Source organism: Oncorhynchus gorbuscha, linkage group LG26 (assembly GCF_021184085.1).
Source record: "Oncorhynchus gorbuscha isolate QuinsamMale2020 ecotype Even-year linkage group LG26, OgorEven_v1.0, whole genome shotgun sequence".
Taxonomy (NCBI): Eukaryota; Metazoa; Chordata; class Actinopteri; order Salmoniformes; family Salmonidae; genus Oncorhynchus; species Oncorhynchus gorbuscha.
In genome coordinates, this window is record NC_060198.1 from 39,332,717 (window position 1) to 39,341,614 (window position 8,898).

The following is an 8,898-nucleotide window of genomic DNA, read 5'->3' on the forward strand; positions in this document are numbered from 1 at the left end:
GTGCCTGTGTGTGTTACGTGTGCCTGTGTGTGTTACGTGTGCCTGTGTGTGTTACGTGTGCCTGTGTGTGTTACGTGTGCCTGTGTGTGTGATGTGTGCCTGTGTGTGATACGTGTGCCTGTGTGTGTTACGTGTGCCTGTGTGTGTGACGTGTGCCTGTGTGTGTTACGTGTGCCTGTGTGTGTGACGTGTGCCTGTGTGTGTGACGTGTGCCTGTGTGTGTGACGTGTGCCTGTGTGTGTGACGTGTGCCTGTGTGTGTTACGTGTGCCTGTGTGTGTGACGTGTGCCTGTGTGTGTGACGTGTGCCTGTGTGTGTTACGTGTGCCTGTGTGTGTTACGTGTGCCTGTGTGTGTGACGTGTGCCTGTGTGTGTGACGTGTGCCTGTGTGTGTGACGTGTGCCTGTGTGTGTGACGTGTGCCTGTGTGTGTGACGTGTGCCTGTGTGTGTGTGTGTGTGACGTGTGCCTGTGTGTGTGACGTGTGCCTGTGTGTGTGACGTGTGCCTGTGTGTGTGACGTGTGCCTGTGTGTGTTACGTGTGCCTGTGTGTGTGACGTGTGCCTGTGTGTGTGACGTGTGCCTGTGTGTGTGACGTGTGCCTGTGTGTGTGACGTGTGCCTGTGTGTGTGACGTGTGCCTGTGTGTGTAAGTGTTAAGAAATACAGCGTGTCTCCGACAAACCGACAGAGCTGCGCTCATGGCTATTCGCACGACGTGCCGTTCCAATCCTCTGACCGGCGCTCTGATGCACAGCTCACCACACAGAATATTAACATTGTCTTATTATCAAGGAACTGCAGCACCAGGCACCTCCCCTCCCTGTGGAAAGGGGGATTATGGATGCTCGAGCCAGCCAGGGGTAGGAACTAAAGAGGGAGAGAGACTGGTGGTGGTGATGATGGTGGTGATACACTGCACAGTCCAGCTATTCCCAATTCATTCCACTCAATAGAGGCTGATGTGTATCTGCCACAGGCTGACCTCCTGTGGCTGCAGAGCCAGGGAGAGGAGAAAGACAATAGGTTTTTAATTATCTCAGTGGAAACCAGCCTTGAACATTGGGTTTTGTCTCTTGCTGTTTGGAGAAACGTGTATTGTATTCTGAATGGTTCTCTTTCAGCCGACACGTACATCGATGATGCACATCAAAGACACAAGGCAAATGACACTGGCTGTCTTGATAGAAGTTTGGCAGTAACATTTTCTCAGCTAAAGTACTCTCTAAATAATCAGTTGCAAATGTTCAGCAAGTGTGAAATTCAAGTCTGTCTCTGCAGGCTGCTGCCGCCAGAGTACAAAAGATCATGAAATCCTGCATCTCCAAATCTAACCAATAAGATTTCAAATAAACATGACACATAAAGAGCTCTCAGCTCATCTCCAGCAGAGCAACTGAACAAGTCAGTGAGTCAGAAAGTCACCTCAATGAACCAAATTTCAGAATATATAATAGACAGGTTCACCTAAGGATTGCACTGACTATGACGCATCTGCAACCAAATATAAACCAGAATTTGAATGCTTTTTGACATGATGACGCACATACATGGATAGTGTGGTATCCAAAACATGGCCTCCATTTAATCAAAGTAGAGGTTTGTGTATTTGAAGTGATGTTCTGCAGTGTGCACAGTGTCCTTCATACAGTATGTTCTAACCACACCACACACTGCCTTGGTGAAGCAGTCTGCAAGTATCTCCCTACACAGACAACACTACTCCTAATGCAGGAGACCAGATGGGATGAGCCACTCTCTAGTCACAGTAAAAGTTCAAGTGGTTCAGTCTCATCCCTTTAGCAGTGAGGCTCCCCAACCCTCTGACCGTCCTCACCCTCGGGGCAGCTGGCTGAGGTCTTCGTGTTCCCTAGCCTTCAGCCATGCTCTCTGTCCTCACCTCCACTCGCAGGCCAGCACGCCATGCCGCCCTGCTTCCACTCTCTGCCGCCTGCCGAATCAAAGCGACAGGATTAAAAGCTGCCTCCTGTCCTTTCTCTTCAAGCTCTTATTTATTTATATCCACAGAGGGAATGCAGCAAATTAAATGTCACTTTGAACTGACTTCAGAGGGCGGTTTTCAAAGTGATCTTCGTTATGCCACAGTCCCATGATTAGATCCTATATCAATCTGAGAATGAGAGCTGAGTCCATTAGACTGAGCTGTTCTCTGTGACTCTTCACTGCTGAAGTTTTAGCTACACTGCATCTCCTCATTTGAGGAAATTGATAAAAGATTGTGATTTAATGCAGTTATAGTTTTGAAATCCCATTAAATGATCAGATGATGTCATCCATATGAAACGTCTATGTACATTGTCCATATTTGCATTGCGTAATCATAACGGGACTGGTATTTGCAAATGTGGCATTTTCCTTTGTCTATAAATAACTGACAATACACAGTGCCAAGTTGTTCTCAGTGATCAGACAGCATGTTTGCTGTTGGATAGTACCACAGGAGTAATCTGAGGATTGGAAAAGGAACAAATAGATTTCCACCAGTCTCATAGGCCATACAGGGATTAAAGCTGACTGTTATTTGTATTTTATTTTATTTATTTAACCCCACAGTAGATCCTCACCTTTTGATTCAGTGGGATATAGCCCCTGGTGGCCTCGGATGTGAGAGTGCTACCCACTTGCATTGTGTATCTTCATGCCAGCCTGTGTGTGACTGAACTGAAGAGGACGTGAGCAACACGTCACCTCTCCATCACACTCTTCCCAATCCTCCTCTCTCTCTGATCTTCTTTTTGTTCTCTGCCAAGTCCCACTGTGAAGCTACAATAGTTGAAGTATACAAAACATTAAGAACACCTGCTCTTTTCATGACATAGACTGACCAGGGGAATCCAGGTGAAAGCTATGATCCCTTATTGATGTCATTTGTTGAATCCTCTTCAGTCAGTGTAGCTGACGGGGAGGAGACAGGTTAAAGAAGGATTTTTAAGCCTTGAGACATGGATTGTGTATGTGTGCCATTCAGAGGATGAATCGGAAAGACCAAAGGTTTCAGTCCCTTTTAACTGGGTATGGTAGTAGGTGCCAGGCACACCGGTTTGTGTCAAGAACTGCAACGCTGCTGGATTTTTTCACCCTAAATAGTTTCCTGTGTGTATCAAGAACGGTCCACCACCCAAACGTCATCCTGCCAACTTGACACAACTGTGGGAAGCAATGAAGTCAACATGGGCCAGGATTCCTCCTTGTAGAGTCTATGCCCTTATTAACTCAGGCTGTTCTGAGGGCACAAGTGGGAATATAAGGAAGATGTATTTAATGTTTGATATACTCAGTGTACAACAACAAACCAGTCACCAGCCACCACCAGGACACAGCCAGTCACCAGCCACCACCAGGACACAGCCAGTCACCAGCCACCACCAGGACACAGCCAGTCACCAGCCATCACCAGGACACAGCCAGTCACCAGCCATCACCAGGACACAGCCAGTCACCAGCCATCACCAGGACACAGCCAGTCACCAGCCACCACCAGGACACAGCCAGTCACCAGCCACCACCAGGACACAGCCAGTCACCAGCCATCACCAGGACACAGCCAGTCACCAGCCATCACCAGGACACAGCCAGTCACCAGCCATCATCAGGACACAGCCAGTCACCAGCCATCATCAGGACACAGCCAGTCACCAGCCATCACCAGGACACAGCCAGTCACCAGCCACCACCAGGACACAGCCAGTCACCAGCCATCACCAGGACACAGCCAGTCACCAGCCATCACCAGGACACAGCCAGTCACCAGCCATCATCAGGACACAGCCAGTCACCAGCCATCACCAGGACACAGCCAGTCACCAGTCATCACCAGGACACAGCCAGTCACCAGCCATCACCAGGACACAGCCAGTCACCAGCCATCATCAGGACACAGCCAGTCACCAGCCATCATCAGGACACAGCCAGTCACCAGCCATCACCAGGACACAGCCAGTCACCAGCCACCACCAGGACACAGCCAGTCACCAGAGACTGACTGAACTCAGAAACACAGCACAGCATCATAATGCATCACAGGACAAGATATACAGCAATTAGTCTCACTGTCAAAAGAAGCACTTCCCTTTTGTCTGGAGTTTGTTGTGCACTGCACTGCAGGCTAGAATTGACATACAAAAACAATGATCTTGAATAATATCACAGAAACTCATTGCACATTTATACTGCATGATGATCATATTTGCATTAATTACATGCAATACATAATGGACCAAGGATAGTCTAGCAGGGGCATTAGTCTAGAAGGTCTTTAGTCAAGCGCATTTTGAAATGAAAGATTAGTCACAATCCTGGATAGCAATGGCTTGTGGGAGGCTGCTTGTGCTTATTCTCCAGTCTCATAGACACTCTGTGTAATATTCTCCTTCTAAAGCTGTGTTACATCAACTTCAATGATGCCTCCCTGAAAATAGGCATTGGATATATCCCTTTGTTTTCTACTGCTGTTGGCCCCACAGTTGGTGGTGAATTGATTTATGGTTTGTGGCTTAGTCAGGGCTCCTGAACATGCTGTGCTCAAGAGAGTTTTGGCTGACTTTATTTTTGACTGATGTTCAAAAGCAATGACCTGCTGAGATTCACTGTTCTCAGTGAGGCACTGGGTGTTATTGGCAAGTGAATTGGCACTGCCCTGCTGCTCACTAATCAAAATGGCTTTGTGTCAAAATCAAAATGACAGCTATGCTTGAGTGGTTATTACAGACATTATTATAAATTAACCAAAACAACCAAAACTGAACTAAACGTTAGACTAAGATGATGACCTGGAAACATTGAGGAGAAACCCAGACAGAGATGAGCGGATGCCCCATCATCCAAGTCTGGTGATAAGGTGCCCACCGCCAGCTGGGATGAGGAGGTGGAGGAATGAGAAGTTGCCTGCCAACCAGCTGGGATGATGAGATGGAGGAATGAGAAGTTACCTGCCAACCAGCTGGGATGATGAGGTGGAGGAATGAGAAGTTACCTGCCAACCAGCTGGGATGATGAGGTGGAGGAATGAGAAGTTACCTGCCAACCAGCTGGGATGATGAGGTGGAGGAATGAGAAGTTACCTGCCAACCAGCTGGGATGATGAGGTGGAGGAATGAGAAGTTACCTGCCAACCAGCTGGGATGATGAGGTGGAGGAATGAGAAGTTACCTGCCAACCAGCTGGGATGATGAGGTGGAGGAATGAGAAGTTACCTGCCAACCAGCTGGGATGAGGAGATGGAGGAATGAGAAGTTACCTGCCAACCAGCTGGGATGAGGAGGTGGAGGAATGAGAAGTTACCCGCCAAGCTGCTCTTCAGTCCAGCCACGCAGCGGTAGGCAGTGCGAGGGCATCACAGGGCAGCGCAGTGTACAGGAACACCAACTGAGCCCATGCTGGCCTGGAAGTAACGCTACACTGAGGATCCCAACAGAACAGAGACAGAGTGTAGGGGTGGAATACCAACTAGTTCCACAGTGGTGGCGAGTATTGAACTTTACTTAACAAAACAAACACGGTCTAGTACTTTGGTCTGTTCTGTTTCCACAGTTTCCTCTGCCAAATAGATTATTCCCAAATAACCTTTTAGAGGTTGAAGAGTTTCAGGCTGAAGTCAGGTGGATAAGAGAGCTCAACACAGATTGGTGGCACCTTAATTTGGGATGACAAACTCGTGGTTATGGATGGAGCGGAATTAGTGGAATGGTATCAAATGCATCAGACTCGTGGTTATGGATGGAGCGGAATTAGTGGAATGGTATCAAATGCATAAAACTCGTGGTTATGGATGGAGCGGAATTAGTGGAATGGTATCAAATGCATCAAACTCGTGGTTATGGATGGAGCGGAATTAGTGGAATGGTATCAAATGCATCAAACTCGTGGTTATGGATGGAGCGGAATTAGTGGAATGGTATCAAATGCATAAAACTCGTGGTTATGGATGGAGCGGAATTAGTGGAATGGTATCAAATGCATCAAACTCGTGGTTATGGATGGAGCGGAATTAGTGGAATGGTATCAAATACATCAAACTCGTGGTTATGGATGGAGCGGAATTAGTGGAATGGTATCAAATGCATCAAACTCGTGGTTATGGATGGAGCGGAATTAGTGGAATGGTATCAAATACATCAAACTCGTGGTTATGGATGGAGCGGAATTAGTGGAATGGTATCAAATACATCAAACTCGTGGTTTTGGATGGAGCGGAATTAGTGGAATGGTAATATATCAAACACGTGGTTTCCAGGTGTATGATGCCATTCCATTTGCTCCGTTCCAGCCATTATTATGAGTCGTCCTCCCCTCAGCAACTTCCTGTGGAGCTCAATGTATGTATGGTATCACATATGTTGGCCCCTATTGGATGTTTCTCTCACTTCAGTCTAGTTGGCAGACTCAGCCCATCCTTAGATTGCTTTTTCTTCAGTCCCACTGCCACAGTGTCTCAGATGCAGCCTGCCTTCAGTGTCTACAATGTCCTGCAGCCTGCCTTCAGTGTCTACAATGTCCTGCAGCCTGCCTTCAGTGTCTACAATGTCCTGCAGCCTGCCTTCAGTGTCTACAATGTCCTGCAGCCTGCCTTCAGTGTCTACAATGTCCTGCAGCCTGCCTTCAGTGTCTACAATGTCCTGCAGCCTGCCTTCAGTGTCTACAATGTCCTGCAGCCTGCCTTCAGTGTCTACAATGTCCTGCAGCCTGCCTTCAGTGTCTACAATGTCCTGCAGCCTGCCTTCAGTGTCTACAATGTCCTGCAGCCTGCCTTCAGTGTCTACAATGTCCTGCAGTCTGCCTTCAGTGTCTACAATGTCCTGCAGCCTGCCTTCAGTGTCTACAATGTCCTGCAGCCTGCCTTCAGTGTCTACAATGTCCTGCAGCCTGCCTTCAGTGTCTACAATGTCCTGCAGCCTGCCTTCATGTTTCTACAATGTCCTGCAGCCTGCCTTCAGTGTCTACAATGTCCTGCAGTCTGCCTTCAGTGTCTACAATGTCCTGCAGCCTGCCTTCAGTGTCTACAATGTCCTGCAGCCTGCCTTCAGTGTCTACAATGTCCTGCAGCCTGCCTTCATGTTTCTACAATGTCCTGCAGCCTGCCTTCAGTGTCTACAATGTCCTGCAGCCTGCCTTCATGTTTCTACAATGTCCTGCAGCCTGCCTTCAGTGTCTACAATGTCCTGCAGCCTGCCTTCATGTTTCTACAATGTCCTGCAGCCTGCCGTCAGTGTCTACAATGTCCTGCAGCCTGCCTTCAGTGTCTACAATGTCCTGCAGCCTGCCTTCATGTTTCTACAATGTCCTGCAGCCTGCCTTCAGTGTCTACAATGTCCTGCAGCCTGCCTTCATGTTTCTACAATGTCCTGCAGCCTGCCGTCAGTGTCTACAATGTCCTGCAGCCTGCCTTCAGTGTCTACAATGTCCTGCAGCCTGCCTTCATGTTTCTACAATGTCCTGCAGCCTGCCTTCATGTTTCTACAATGTCCTGCAGCCTGCCTTCATGTTTCTACAATGTCCTGCAGCCTGCCTTCAGTGTCTACAATGTCCTGCAGCCTGCCTTCAGTGTCTACAACGTCCTGCAGCCTGCGTACAAAAGAATACACCCGTGCCATTAATAGAGAACCGTGTTTCTTAAATCCCTTCACATGGAACCAGAGGCAGAGCTGCTGCTATGCTTGAGCCCTCCACCGCTACAGCTGACAGTACCTTAGCTCAGAATGGGCATTGATGCAAGGGAGTAATCTGACAGTGTGTCTCGTCTCATGTTCCTGAACATGCAGGGATCTGTGAACTTCTCCTGTCACCAAGAATGACAAAATCCCGAAGATCCTATTTATGTCAGCTGGATGCCTTAACAGGAGCCAGTCATTCTGTGATGACATAAAACAGAGAATACACAGTCTCTTAAAACAGCCCTGTGGATAAAGAACAGGGTATCACAGTTTAGGATCATTATAATGTAACTAGCAGTTGATGACAATGCTGATATCTAGTGGTAAAGAGATGAATAAACGATATGAACAAGATTGAATGTTCATTATTATTTGACTAATCTTAATAACACTGGCTTCAAATAAAATATGTTTCACTAACGTTCATAACAAGTCAACAAATAAATTATAGCACAAGTATACTATAGGCAGCCATGAAAAATGTATGAACTATATACTCGTGAATCTACTATCACTTACACAGACTCCGACTCCTTTTTGGCTTTGTGCAGAAACTGTTTAATGGTCATGCTTGTCGTCTCCCTTGGCAACGCGTCAACATGGTGCCTTAGGATAATGCATGAAGAAATTATGCCGAAAAAACATGAGGCCTCCAAACGTAAAAATAAGTAAGTAGCTTGTGACTTTTGTTATAAGAACAACTTTGAAAACGCCTGTTATATTTCTCGGGCAACGGCACAACCGCCAGCCTAAAATAATTAATGGAGCTGCATTGAAAATATGGTGGAATATTCGAAGTTCAACACTTTTTCATGCATTGTCAACAATGCTAAACCAATGGATACATTTCATTTCACATGACAACCTTGTAACAATACACCTTGACAGTAAAATCACAGTAGGCCTACTTTACTTCCAACAGGGGGCGTTGTAACACAATATGTTGCTATACACTGAGTATTCAAAACAGAACAGCTGATCTTTCCATGACATAGACTGACCAGGTGAAAGCTATGATCCCTTACTGATGTCACTTGTTAAATTCACTTCAATCAGTGTAGATGAGGGGGAGGAGACAGGTTAAAGAATCATTTTTAAGCTTTGACACAATTGGGACATGGATTGTGTATGTGTGCCATTCAGTGTGAATAGGCAAGACAAAATATTTAAGTGTCTTTGAACGGGTATGGTAGTAGGTGCCAGATGCATCAGTTTGTGTCAAGAACTGCA

The 8,898-nt window shown here is 46.9% G+C and overlaps 1 protein-coding gene across 1 annotated transcript in view; it reads right to left on the minus strand.

Moving 5' to 3' along the window:
- The window catches only part of LOC124015039 (serine/threonine-protein kinase SBK1-like), a 29,861-nt gene extending 27,940 nt beyond the window's left edge, over positions 1–1,921 (minus strand). Inside the window, exon 1 of the mRNA XM_046329905.1 lies at positions 1,827–1,921. The gene's annotated coding sequence lies outside the window, so the exon portion shown is untranslated. The remainder of the gene's footprint in view (positions 1–1,826) is intronic.
- Positions 1,922–8,898: the final 6,977 nt, after the last annotated feature.